Raw genomic sequence first — 14,633 nt, 5'->3', positions numbered from 1 at the left:
GCTACCCAGTGCTGGGAGTTCGGTGATAACTCCGCTTGAACCAAAGCTTGTCTGTTATCACCTAATAATGTTCTTTCTGATTTATTCCACTTCACCACACTAAAAATAACCCACCCAAACTTTTGGCTTTATATTTTTATGTATGCCCACACATACATATATATTTAAAGATTTTTGTCTTTAATTTTTAATTACACGTACATGTGCATGTCTCCTAGTAGGCATGTACACATGGGTGCAAGTCCTTGCAGAGCCCAGAAGAGGACTTTGAATCCCCTGGAACTGGAGTAGCAGGTGGTTGGGAGCCAGCCCCCTGACGTGGGTGCTGGGAACTGTACTCAGGTCCGCTTCAAGGGCAGTATGTGGTCTTTAACTGCTGAGCCATCTTTCCAGCCCCATGGATCTACATTTAAACCTGAAAAATTGCTTATAGATAAGTGTACCTAAAAGAGATCAATTTAGTGAAGGGATGATCCCACCGGACACTTCCTGTTGTATATTTTAATGAGGCAAAATATTTAAAATTCCACCCTTAATTTTGTGAAAACAAATCTTTATTTCAAAGACACACTTGCACATGCGCACATGTATAGCACGGTGGCCAGACACTCCTCTGAGGCAGGATTGGGGTAGACTTAAGAACTGAAGCCATGACAGGAATGGAAGACCGCGATCTGGCATCAGGATTTACAAGGGAATGAAAAGGTCTCTGCTTTGAGCTTTCCGTCACCGCAGCCCCATGGTAAACGGTGCACCCCGTCTTTGAATGAGCTACCATGTTTGCCGTTGGCCTGTGGTCCTTGTCAGGGTTACATAGAACTGAATTCGGGTCCCAGTTTTGAGACTAGCGGGATAGAATTTTAAAGGACAGTTTGTCCCGATGACATTCTGGAAATAGAACATTTGGGAGTTTAAAATTAGGGTTTAATCAGTGTTTCCCGCTTTCCTCCTTTTTTCACGTTTTGAACCCAGAGCCTCAGGCATGCTAAGTCTGTATTCTACCTCTGGATTAACTTGATCCTGATTTCCTTTTTTCTCCACCCCCCGCCCCCTGCCCCCAAGACAGGGTTTCTCTGTGTAGCTCTGGCTGTCCTGGAACTTGCTCTGTAGGCCAGGCTGACCTCGAACTCACAGAGATCCACCTGCCTCTGCCTCCCAAGTGCTTTGATGAAAGGTGTGTGCACCACTGCCTGGCCTGATCCTGATTTCTTTTGATGTCAGCTTCTGAGATGATGTGTTTACTTATTTTGGGTGGGCTTTTTGTTTGTTTGTCTTGTTTTTTTAGACAGTGTCTGACTTTGTAGCCCAGACTGGCCTGTAATTCAACAATGATTGTCCCCCTGCCTCTGCCTTCTGAGTACCGGGGTTATAGGTGTGAGCCACCATGTCCAGCCTAAGCTTCTCAGAGTGTATTGTTTACTGGCCGTCCTTCTGTCCCTTGCCCATCCCTTCAGTTTTTACTCATTGACTTTTTCTTATACCTTGAGCTTGGGGTTAGTCTGGAGCTTCTAAGAAAGCGCAAAGAGGGCCTTTTCTTAGCCGCAGGAGTGAATGCAGTGTGTGAACCGTGTGCTTGGCTTTCGTAGCCCCACAGAGGCTGTGTCTGAGCAGCCAATCAGGGTCCTGCCTGCACTGCTATTGGACAGCAGGTCCTGGGCAGAGCTCCATCTCCACTCCCTATCTCATTTGCTTCCTATTGTGTCGTAATAATTGTTTTCCTAAAAGTTGCTTTTTCAGAGCTTTCTTTTCATTTCTTCCTTTTTTTTCCCCCTTTTTGTTTGTTTTTTCGAGATAGGGTTTCCTGTGTAGCCCTGGCTGTCCTGGAACTCACTCTGTAGACCAGGCTGGCCTCAAACTCACAGAGATCCACCTGCCTCTGCCTCCCGAGTGCTGGGATTAAAGGCATGTGTGCCACCACCGCCTGGCAGAGCTATCATTTTTAAAGACATGATAATAAATCATTTCTCCATTCATCACAGAAGATGTTGATGCCTCTGTAGTTCAGGAGAGTCAAGGCCAGAAGTTACTAGAAGTTGAAGATGGGATAGTACTACAAAACAATTTCCCAAGTATTTGACCTCTTGGATAATGGTAATACTTGAGATGACTAGATTATGTGGATAATATAATCATTGAATCATGTTCCTATCATCCCAGCCCCATACTGCATCTAGATCAAAGGAACAGGCAATTGCTGTTTATTTTGCATTTAATTTACCTATACTAGAGCTCCTATCTAGTTCTATTTTTATGTAACACGATCCTGACAGTGTCCCTATACAGATCCATATTCAGTGCCCTTGCTGTGTTCCACAACTGTGGGGCTACGTAGTAAAATACAGAAAATAAGAAAAATAAAAACCAGAGTTTTAAATTGCACTACGTTTCTACCTTGCCCCCACAATGACCCCCAAGTCCAATTGTCTCTCTCAATACTCCCCCATCCCTCCTGTTCCCATCCCCACCTATCCCTAGTCCATTTTGGTTGATAACCTGGAAGGCGTGTCCTTTTCAGAAAGGAAATGGAGGAGGAGTGGATCTTGAGGGGAGGCCTGGGAGAAGAGGAGGGAGGGGAAACTGAGGTCAGGATGTAATGTATGAGAAAGAATAAAAAAACAAACAAACAAAAAACCCCAGAGTTTTTGAGGTGTAATTTTAAATTCTACTTTATTGATCTGGCTCCTGTAAACTAGGCCTTGTGTAAACACACCATGGGCTCCCAGACCTGTACTCATATAGTCTGGGTCTTTCCAGATTGACCCATGACAATAATCCTACCTGTGTTAGAGTTAGTACCTGGCCCCCTCTCTCCCCAGCTCTAAGCAGGGTACTTGTGTCTATGTCAGAGTTGGTGAATGGCCCCCTCTCTCCCCAGCTCTAAGCAGGGTACTTGTGTCTATGTCAGAGTTGGTACCTGGCCCCCTCTCTCCCCAGGCCTAAGCAGGGTACTTGTGTCTATGTCAGAGTTGGTGAATGGCCCCCTCTCCCCAGGTACACAAGTCTCCTGCATAATGGCAGGAGTTGTTTGTGATTGTTAATCAGAAGTGACGAGATCCTGTCCTTTTACTTAACATTACTTTGAAATCCCCATTCAGGTCCAGCCTCCTATCCCTTCGTATGTGGCTGGGGCAGGGGAATGCCTACAAAGAGCCAGATTTTGGATGTTGGCTTTTCTGAGTCAGCTTGGCAGCAAATCCATTTGACCAATGGTATCACCCAACCCTGAGATACCTGAAATTTGATTTTGTCCCTTAAAAGTGTGAGGCCAGCTGGGCGGTGGTGGCACACGCCTTTAATCTCAGCACCTGGGAGGCAGAGGCAGGCGGATCTCTCTGAGTTCGAGGCCAGCCTAGTCTACAGAGCGAGTTCCAGGACGGGCACCAAAGTTACACAGAGAAAATCTGTCTCAAAAAAACAAGCAAACAAAAAAAAGTATGAGGCTTAAGATGTAAATACTACAAATTTGCATTAAATTTTCGTTTGTTTATTTATTCATTCATCCATTCATTCATTTTTGGTGTGTATGTGTGTGTTCACGCACCCCACATGTTTGTGGGTGTTGGTGGAGGCTAGAAGGGGTGACAGGTCACCTGGAGCTGGAGTCACTTTACTCAGGAGCTGGGCTCTGAACTTAGGCAGAAGAGCAACAATTCCTTTTAAACACTGAGCCATCTCTCTAGCTCCTTTCCTGACAAGTTCTTGGGCAATGATATATCGCACTGGCTGTATTCTTGCCAAGGTACTACAATTTCATTTCTTATTTGGAAGATGAACCATCCACAGCTACAGGGAGCAGTGCTTTTTCTAAAAATTACGTAAAGATGTGAATAACTGAATAACACCCCTACCGAGCTGTGGCTGAGTTGTCACTGATCATTGTGGAGGGCACTGCTTACCCTGTACATGTTAGACCTCTCTGCCTTTGCACTCCTTGTCTGGGAGTCTTATGTGTTCAGTGCCACAAGGAACGAGGGCCTGTGAATTCAGGTATGAATTTCCCAGAGTACTTACTTCTCCTACTTGTTTTAAAACCTTAAGATTCTGCTGCCTGATGATATCAGGGCTTAAGGAAAAACTGGTTTCTCTCTTCAGCGACCAGTGACTTCCATGGCTCAGGCTATGTAGAGTGCGGTTTTCCACAGTCCTCCTCTTTCTTACTCAGCCTCTTCCCATTTTATCATAGAGGAAACTTAGGCTTGGTAGTGAAGAAACTTTCTCCTGTCGTTTGGGGATTAAGGAGCAGAAGCAGAATTCCCTGGGCCTTGGGCCAAGTCCCTCATCTCTTCCTCCATCCAGCTTATGGCTCTAGTAATGCACTGGAGCTTGAGAGCACTTGCCTGGGAACAGTCCTGGTTTGGACACATGTTGTTGGGTGTCTTTCACATTGCCCAAGACCTGTTCATTATCTGTTTCAGATTTCATCTGGAGATTAATAATTAACCCCTAAGGGCTTTTCCCATTGTGTCAAGTTCAAACAAAAAGAAGCTGACAGACTCCCATTATAAGTGGGATATACGTAACAAACAGCACAGTGCCCCAACAAGAAACAGCAGTCGACAGGCTTAGCGTTTGCCCCACTGAAGCCTGGGCCAATGTCAGCAGTTAATTGTCTCCTCAGAACTGTCATGCAAGAAGAGGGTGGTGGTGTGGATGGCAGGCCAGATTGATGACCTAGAAACCAGGGCTGTCGTTTCCTTCATCCCAAGAGGCATGGGAGAAGGTGCAGTTTTAAATGGAGTCCCAGAAAGAAGTATTAAAGTCTTTTAAAGTTTTAAATATGCTAGTCACACATTCCAAAGTATTTTTGAACAGTTCATTGCTTTGTCTTCAAGAATTTTGGATGCATTGTGTTACAAACAAAGCAAAATAATAAACCCATAATTAGAAATTTTGGTTCATGGCCGTTGATGGCCCCCCTTCCCCTTTAATTATTGAGAGACTGATGATGTCAGTCAATGGTAGGGTACTTGCTCATATTGTGTGCAAGAACCTGGGTTTAATCCCCAGCACTGCAAAGAGAGATTTAAAATAACAGTTAGTGGAAAGAACTGTTGAGGATGCATGTTAAATGTGAGCAGTAGGAATCACTGCTTTGTAAATCTCTCCAAGTCCTGCATTCTGTTGGCTCTGCCTTACTCCTCAACATAGCTATGAGACACAGTGATACATTTCTTGATTTCTCCGACCCCTTTATACCTGGCCTATGACAGAGGATTTGGGGTGATAGAGCTCTACATAATGCTTCTTTTTAAAGCACATACCCCATCCCTTCTTCCTCTCCTCTCTCTCCCATCCTCCCTCCTGTGAGTATGATATCTGGTTCATGCCCAATGAGTAAGCGGTGCCGGAGCCAAGGATGATCTCCTCGGGTTCATTATTGTCGTGTTCCTCTGAGTCTGTGTGCTGCTTTTATGGCTGATGGGAAAGATTTGGATGAGAAGGAAGATTCCCAGGTGAGGGTATCGCTGGCATGGTATTGACACTTGGAACAGCCAGTGTGAGTCAGACGCCTTGATTACTTGATTAATGCAAGGAGATGAAATAGTAACAGGCACATTTTGTTAAGGTTGTTTCCTACAGTGGGAACCGATGAAACGCTCACTTTCTACAGGCTGTCAGTATGCTCTACAAAAGTAAGACTTTAGGATGAGGAAAGTCTGGGGAGCACCAGGTTAGGAGGGATTTCCCCTTGTTGCCTGCTGGGTCTGAAGAACTTAACTTTGACCTTAGGCAGTGTGTCTCTGGGAGCATTGGTAAGCCCTTCTGTGGTTTCTACCCAATGTGGAGCTATCAGAAGACAGTGTAGATAGATAAACACAGCAGAAGATGAAGGATGTGGGCCTGGATCCAAGGACAGACTCACTCCTGCATCCCCTAGACAGCAGATAAGTCATTACCTAGAAGTGGCATAGGTATGGTGCACGTACCTGGTCCCAGGTTGCTATGGTGAACTGGTGTGTGTGTGTGTGTGTGTGTATACATATAATTAACTAATCGTACACATACACTTTCAAAATTATGAAGCACCCTGCAGATTTTATTCATGTTCTGTAGGGTTTTTTTAAAATTACAGTGTAATATACACAACATACAGCTGACTACAGTGACCATTTTCATACACGTGGTCCAGTGGTGTTAGGTGCATTCCAGTCCACCCAACTCCAGGACTGTTTACTTTCTTAAGCTGAAGTTGTATGCATTTCACAGCCGTCTATTCATTCCCCTTTCCCCTCACTACCCTGTGCACCCACCAGCCCACTTTATGAAACAATGAGTTTGTTCTTTTGTGTCTGGTTTCTTTCATTTAACATAATGCTTTCAGAGAGATCCCGTTTTTTACGTGCTGGGAGGTGATGGTGGATATTTATTCATTTTCTTAGTTCACTTGTCCTGGTGCCGTTCTGCCATTATAACATGTGGCATGGCACTAGGTGAGTATGTATGCGTGTGCATGTGCATATATATATATGTATACATAACACACATTCGTACAGCAAGTGTTCCTCTGTGTTGGTAGTATGAACTGGAGCAGGGCTATCAGGGGATGAGTGTGTGTGTGTGTGTCTGTGTCTGTGTGTCTGTGTGTATCTGTGCGTGTGCATGCGAGCATATGGAGTTCAGAAGTCAGTACCACATGTCTTCCCTGATTACCTTTTCACCTTATATTTAGAGACAGTGTCTCTCACTGAACCTGGAGCTTGTTGACTTGGCTCACCTGGCTGGCTAGCCAGCCCCAGGACTCCTCTTGTTTGTGTCTCCCCAGAACTAGGATTACAGGGCTTTGCTGCCATGTCTGGCTTTTACATAGGTGTTGGGGGTCCAAACTCAGGTCCTCATGCCTGGGCAGTAAATGCTTGACTGTTTCAGCCATATCCCCAACCCTTTGAAGTGAATGAGAAGTAAGCAAGGGTCTGTTCCAGCTTCAAGTTAGAACCAAGGGTAACAAGGCTCTAAATGACACATGCCTTATTTGGTTTGTGTTAAACCAAGTATTGAGGCAGTAAATATGGCATTTTATGAATCTTGTGGATGATGTATACACAGGCAGGGGTTTATGTTTTTTTCATGCTTTGTCATTTTTGCCCATCTTAAAAATGATAGTTTTCACTGCAGAGTTGGTAGAAATGCCTGCAGTGTTTAGGATGAGCCAATGCTCTCCCTTCATCCTAGAGATAGCAGGGACTGGCCTCAGGTCGTCTGGCTTTGTAGCAAGTGCCTCTACCTACTGAACCATCCTGCCCACCTTCTAGTGATTCGTGGACAGAGCAGGCATGTTGAGTTGGGATTGGGATTGAGACTGAATTCGGTTAAGATTGAGGCCAGTTGTTGAAGGCGCTTTTTAAGATGAACAATGACATCAGGGTCTTATTTACCTTTGTGAACAACTGATCCAAGCCGGATGGCACAGCACAGATGGTGGTCTGTTCCTGTGAGTGTGAGGACAGCGAGGGAAACGGATCCAAACAGGAGGCTCAAGAGCTGGCACCCTGGTGCCAACATTAGCTCAGGCCTCACACAGCCCCTGCTTCCCGTGTTTGCGCGGAGCGTGGCATCAGCAGAAGCAGAAGGCTGCTGTTATTTTGATCGCCAAGCTCTATTTAGTGAATACACTTGATTAATCCCCTCCTTCTTCTCATGGATGCTATTTTGAATGGAAAATCACGACTGGGGAAATAAATCTCTACATTGATTATGTACATGATACCCTCCCCCTTCACATGCTGATTTGGAGTATCTCTCAAGAGCCCCTATTTTTAAGGCTTAATCTCTAGCTTCTCACTATTGGGAACCTTTTAAGGTTATGGGGCCCAGTGGAAAGACTATGGGCTGTGCCTTGTGAGGATTTGGAGACCACATCTTTTTCCTTTGTGTCTTTTTTCACTCTTTGTCCACGGAGTGACTTTGCGTCCGGCACAAGTCCCCTCCATCATGGGCTACCTCACCCCAGGACCAAAAGCAGCGAGGCCAGCTGACTACGGACAAGAGCCTCCAAAACCATGAACCGAAACAACCCTTTCCTTTTATGGACTGATTCCTTGAGCTATTTGTTAGTGATGAGCACTAACACAACATTGTCCCCAGTGGGCTGGGGAGCCTGGTATGGTCAGAGTACCCTCAAGGTGCTCAGTGTTGTTTCGAAATAATCTGAAGCCACAGAGAAATTAGCTGACTTGCACCAAGTTAACTGTGATGTCAACACTTGAAAAGAAATCCTGATTAACCACCTCTAGTGTGTGTTCTTTCATTTGGCCCATGAAGAAATCGAGTTAGGAGGCAGTCTTACACCTAAATTCTTTGCTGTTCTTCCCTGAAGGTGGCTATTTTCAGAAAGGGGTATGCTTAGGCCTTGGAGGGGCTGTACCTCCTGAGCCTTCTCAGGACTGGTTTAGTTTAAATGAGGACTTGTCAGTTCTTACTAGCTGGGAGTCAGTTCTTACTAGCTGGGAGGAAATGCTTTCCCAGCATGATGCATTAGTCATGAACAGGGTGTAGGAGGGTATTGAACAATCATCCTGACCCTCCTCCCATGGATGGGCTTTCAAGCTAAGCTCCAAGCCCCAGCTGTGCTGGAATTGAGGACTTGCTGGGGACACCCCCACACGCTCTCCCTGCTGTGCACTTGAAGTCTTGGATCAGAGGTGGGAGAGGGTGGTGATTTCAAGCTAGCTGGAACTGAAATACTGCTCCTGGGGAGCTCAGGAGCTCAAGGCCTCCAGAGTTTGTGTGTGTCTCCCAGGACACCTGGGAGAAGGGTTAGATGAAGCGCTACTCGGTTAACCAGGAGCTGAGGTATCCAGTGCTGAGTCGTGTGGATGTGGTTCCAGTCTGCAGTGTACTGATTCTGTCTCCCATGTTCGTGTGAAAGGGCATCACAGTGCTGGAAGGTGTGGCCTGAATGGATGCCTGGGACAGATCCCCTGACAGTGCAAACCATGTAGACTCATGGGCCAGTAGAGTCAGCCAGAAACACCCCATTGTGAGCACTCATTGTAAACCCACTCATAGTAGACACTCTGTGGGGACAGACACCTTCGAATGTCTTCCCTCTGGCAGACACCGCTGTCTCCCTCTATAGTGGAGAAAAACGAAGTCAGTTGGAAGGGGTGCTGGTTTGTTTTTCTTGTCCACTTGGCTAGGCTCTGGTGTCCAGTTTTGTTTGGTCAAGTCAGTAAGTAGTTCCTGTTTTTTCACTTGTATGTGTAATAGTGGGGGGTTATGGGTATGAACAGTATAAGTGGACATGTCCCGTCAATCACTGTGACAGAAAGTCATGAGCCATTCCCTCGTAGAACTTGTAATCTTATCAGAAGAGAAGAATTGGTTTTTTGATCATTTGTTTGTTTGTGAGAAGACAGTTCTCGTGTAGCCCAGGATGGCCTTGAACTTGATTTGTAGCTCAGGATGGCACAGAACTTCTGATCCTATTGCCTCTTCCTCTCATGTCCAGAGAGGGTCTTGAATCCAGGACTTTGTGCATGCTAAGCAGGCATTCTATGGAGTTAGAGTCCCAGTCCTACTCATGTCTGTATTTTGAGACAGGTTCTCTGTCTATAAGGCAAGCTAGTCTGGAACTTGCCATTGTAGCTCAGGCTGGCCTTGAATGTGCATTCCTCCTGTCTTCATTTCCCAGGTGTTGGAACTATAGGTGTGAGCCACCAGACCTCACCACAAGTGACTATTAAGCCAAGTAATCAGATAATTGATAATGGGACTCCAGAGGAGAAAAGGGGGCTGAAGAAACCTTGGGAGATTAGAGCTTTGCAACATTGTTTTCAATAAAACACTTTATTATAACAAGTGCGCAGACTTCTGACTACTTCACATGCACATTTTTGACATGAAGTATGATGGTAGACATCCCTTCTTTCAAAAGTCATGCAGATTAAAGTTCTATTCCAGTATTACCTACCTCTCTTGCTCTCCGTAAGCTCCTGGGTAAATCTCTGAGTACATCTTCAGAATGATGTTTCTTTATCCACATGGGTCTCCCCGCTGCTTGTGCAAGGAGCATCCGTGTGTTAGCTAGTGGGGCAGGGACTGAGTGGCTGTGTGTGCAAATGCATCTTAAACGGCAGTGGTTTAGTTTATATGCATTGGGGTCGATTGGACGGGGGGCGGTGGGGATAATGGTGATGGAGATTATTGCAAGGGGGCTCAGGGTAGGATGAGATAGAAGGGCTGGAACAGATGTAGAAGATACTTCAAGGACCTTGTGGGAGGAACAAGGGCTGAGGAAGGAGAAGGAAAGACAGAGTGAGTTCCCAGGAAACTCCAGCTAAACACCAGGGAGCAATGTTTTCACATGCTGCCTCACTCCAGCTTCAGCACAGACCTGTGAGGGAAGGCGGCCTGTTAAATATCATATTGCCCCCAATTCTGAACCCAGATATCTGTTCATCCTTACCAATCATGCCTGTTCAACAGAATTGTGAGTATAGGAGTTTTCCACTGTAAGTGGTGTGTGTGTAATCACAAACACCAGCAGAAGGTCCACGGAGGTGCTCAGCAGATGAGGAGAGAGAGACTGGAAGGGTTGAGGCAAGTCTCTGTAACAGACAAGTACTGTACAGAGCCAGATGGAGAGAGAGGGATAATTGTGGGAAAATGTGGAATTCAAGGAATCGGAGTAGTTGTGAGGGATTCAGATCAACAGAGCCAGGTGTCAACTGAGGCTGCGACCACACGATCACCTAACAAGACTTCCTTCTATTAGTAATGACTTCCTGGATTGGGAGGTAGCCAGAGATGTGAATGCTATTACCCCCCCCGCCCGCCTATGAGGAGCAAACTTTTGTCTAACTTTAACAAACTACCCCCTTCTGAAAGTGATCTTTAAAAATGATCTTCTGTTGCTTACTATTGTTAGCCTTCATTTTTCTAGTCCGATCTCTGACATTTCTTAGCTGCTTCCCCCAGCTGTGTCTGAAATTAGTCATACGATAAAATGCAGTATGCCTGGAAGCTGCACATTGTAGCTTATCACATCTGGGATGGTCGTGAAACCCATGTTGTGTGGAAGGCGGGCATGTGTCTTTCTGTTGCGTTTTCATCGTCTGCATATGGGATTGTTTTATTAACTACCAGAGAAGGGATTTTTATTGCTGTCTTTATGAGAGCACACATACACACACACACACACACACACACACACACACACACACACACACACACACACACTTTATTGGTCCCTAGTGAGAGCTGGGGCTGGCAGTAGATGGTTTTCAGTGCATATCCCCAGGAATGGCAGTATGTTACAGTCCTAGTATTCTGGGAAAGACTGGCCTGTCTGTGATGTTGCTTCCTAATAAGTTTACGTGGAAAGTTTACATAAGAAGCTTTTTAGTGAGTAGGCAAAACAGAGCAGCAAAGCATCTGGAGAGATGGCTCAGTAGTAAAGAGCGCCCACATGGTGGTTCATAACTGTTAGAACTCCAGTCCTAGGGGTCTGATACCCTCTTCTGGCCTTCATGGACACTGAAGATACACACTGTAAAGTGACGCCCACTGTTTGGCATTTACATCCGTGGTTTTCTCTTTGGTTCTCATGTACTGAGAATGGGCACCGTTTGTTAGCACAGTCGTTCAGATGTGTAATCAGGGTGCAGCAGCACACGCTGATACCTTCTGGGGTGGGTGGGCATGCTTAGAGATGTTTTATTGAGTGGGATGTCTGTAGAGTGCATTATCAGTGCCCTGAGCACTGCCGTAGCGCCAATTCTCCTAAGCCAGGCCTGGCATCTGCCTCGCTCTCTGTGAGGTCCCGCAGCTATTACTTGGCAATAAATGTCAAGCTTTTTAATCCAGTTGCTGTCACAGGAGACACAGATTTTCCTTGTGATTTTATGTATTGGTTTTTCTGCAAGGGCTTTGATGTGTCTGTGTTTCAGACCCTGCCCAGAACTCCCTTTCTCGTGAAAGAGGCTGATTATACTCTGGACTTAAACGGAGCAGGCGTGTCTGTGTTGTGCTGTGGTTTTTTTATTTTATTTTGTGGCTGCTCTCCTTCTACTTTTCCAAACTCAACGTATGACTGCATCGTGTGATTTTATTCCCTCTCGATTTGTGATTCGGTTGTGATGAATATTAGACATTAATTTCTCAGTCAAACCAATGTCTCAGCAGCTTTTAAAGGGAGGCTCTGTCGCTCTTGCCCGTAGGCTGTTAGGGTCCAGCTTAGTAGTGATGTTTTTTCTTATTCTCAACCTCTTGTCGGTGGAAAAGAGAAAATATCATGGTGCCTGTCATTAGGATGCTGGGCGTGGGGGCAGGGTCTCCATGGGAGCCAGCCAAAGAAACGTGGATTGCTTTTCTGGGGTGGGAGATAGAAACTTCCAGACCATTCTGCCCTCTTAATTTTAAAGAGAGTGGCTGGTGAGGAATTTTGGGCTGAGTTACTTGGCACTCCACAGTTGCCTTTTTCCCTGATGTCTCCTTATCTGCTCTTTGCTACCCGGTTCTCTTTGCTGGCCTGGCTTCCCACATAACCAGAGCATCACTGGAGTTCTGCAATACCTTAGGCTCCTACTGACTTCTCATCCTACTTGATGGAGAGGTTAATCAGGAATACTATATTTGTTTCAAGGGCTCTTGAATGCACTTAAGTGTGCATCTCAGCTACATCTCACTGTGTTCCACACAGCTGAGGGACAGTGGTTGCTGAAGACCTTATTTAAATAATAAAATGGATTGTAAGGAATGAGTGAGCGTAGTGGGTACCTGCAAGTCTAGAGAATTTTGGGGGCTGGACTCAAACCAGAGTTGAGGTAGAAGCATCATTTTTCTTTTTACAATAAGCTGTTGCTGCTTTGTAATGTAATCATTATTACAGATGTTGGTGTGGTTCATACAGGTGTGCCTGCAACAGCGTTTAAACATTTGTCTTCTTGCTGGTTATTCGAGGTGTTCTGTTGTTTCTTATTTTGTTTTATTTTTGGCTCTTTGTTGGGTGGAATTGGCTGTTATCTGTGTCTTCACCTGAATGACCTTCCTATCTGATCTTGTTAGAGACGTAATCCGGTCCCTGCTGGTGTCTCCTCCCAATTCAAATGTTGGAACCTGAGACTCTAAGTAATGGTGGAAAGAGGTGGTGGCTTTGAGAGACAATTCGGCCCCAAGACCTCTGCACTCAGAAGTGACTAATGCCCTTATGAAAGAGGGTTGAAGGGGCTGGAGAGGTGACTCAGCAGTCAGGAGCACAGGCTGTTTCTGCAGAGGACCTGGGTCCAATTTCCAGCATCCACGTGACAGCTCACAACCGTTTGTCACTCTGTTCCCAGGGATCTGATGCCCTCTTCTGGCCTCCAAGGCCACTAGGCATGAGCATGCTTCACAGATATATATACAAGTTGCTCATACATGTGAAATAAAAGTAAATAAATCTTAAAAAAAGAAAAAAAGAGGTCTGGCAAGAGACTACTACAGACCTCTGCCTGCCTTCGGCTAGTGAGACGCTTTCAGTAGACACCAGGTCTTCTGGCCCCTTGATTTGGGACTTTGTAGTCTCTAGAACTATGAGGAATATATCTATATTGTTATAGATATATTGTCTATAAATTATCCAGCCAAAGGTGTTTTGTTATAGCAGCACAAACTGACTAATACACAGAATGGGATAATTTTGATTTTTTTTTCCTCAAAAAAGAAAAAAAGCATTTAAAAAAAGTAGATCAACTAGCCTGGGCTACCAAGTGAGTTCCAGGAAAGGTGCAAAGCTACAAAGAGAAACCCTGTCTCAAAAAAAAAAGTAGATCAAATATCAGTTTTCACTGAGTTTTTGTCTACAGTATTATAACAGGTTCAAGTGGTATGTCTTAGTTCTTAGCAAAAAAGAAATTGTTTCGTCCTTTCTCTTTTATACGATTAGATCTCGTCATTGGCCGTTTCTTCCCATCCTTTGTTGCTGACCCCTAAAGACCAGGCTCCACAGCTTCTTCTTGCAGAATTGAACATTTTTTCCCTCCATCATTTGTTATTAATAATGTCAAAGTGGTCGTTACAATGTGGGAGAGGGGTCACCCCTCTCCCGTAGGTACCATGGGAAAATGGTCTCACTCCTCATCTCAGGCATACATCACCTGTCCCATAAACTTTGGCTGAACTGAACTGAATAGTATAGGTTTCACCTGATATTCTACTCAAGCCAAAAACTTGGCAGATTTTAGATAGTCCAAGCATAACTATTATCAAATCTGTTTTTAAGCTCTCTGTTCAGGTGATGTTATCTTTTGTAAAGTGCACCATTATTTGATGTCCCACTGGGAAGGGAAAAAGGGTCTGCTGATTAAAGCCGAATACACCATTATGATTATAAGATGCGTTCAATTTCAGAGCTCCTAAAGCGGAAATAGTGAGTTGTTTTTTTGTTTGTGTTTGTTTTTTTTTGTTATTGTTTTTTCTTCTTTCTTTCTTTCTTTCTTTCTTTCTTTCTTTCTTTCTTTCTCTCTCTCTCTCTCTCTTTCTTTCTTTCTTTCTTTCTTTCTTTCTTTCTTTTTTCTTTTTTTCCAAGACAAGGTTTCTCTGTGTAGTTTTGGTGCCTGTTCTGGATCTTGCTGTGTAGACCAGGCTGGCCTCGAACTCACAGAGATCTGCCTGGCTCTGCCTCCCGAGTGCTGGGATTAAAGGCGTGCGCCACC

At 45.0% G+C, this 14,633-nt stretch overlaps 1 protein-coding gene across 7 annotated transcripts in view; it reads left to right on the top strand.

The window, feature by feature from the left end:
• Positions 1 to 14,633, top strand: part of Tiam1 (TIAM Rac1 associated GEF 1) — a 385,599-nt gene that overhangs the window by 224,999 nt on the left and 145,967 nt on the right. The window lies entirely within an intron of this gene.

This window comes from Peromyscus californicus, unplaced genomic scaffold (genome assembly GCF_007827085.1).
Source record: "Peromyscus californicus insignis strain IS unplaced genomic scaffold, ASM782708v3 Scaffold_16__1_contigs__length_79575227, whole genome shotgun sequence".
Classification (NCBI taxonomy): Eukaryota; Metazoa; Chordata; class Mammalia; order Rodentia; family Cricetidae; genus Peromyscus; species Peromyscus californicus.
Note: the sequence above shows the minus strand (reverse complement) of the source record. Positions and strands in the feature narration are given on the sequence as shown.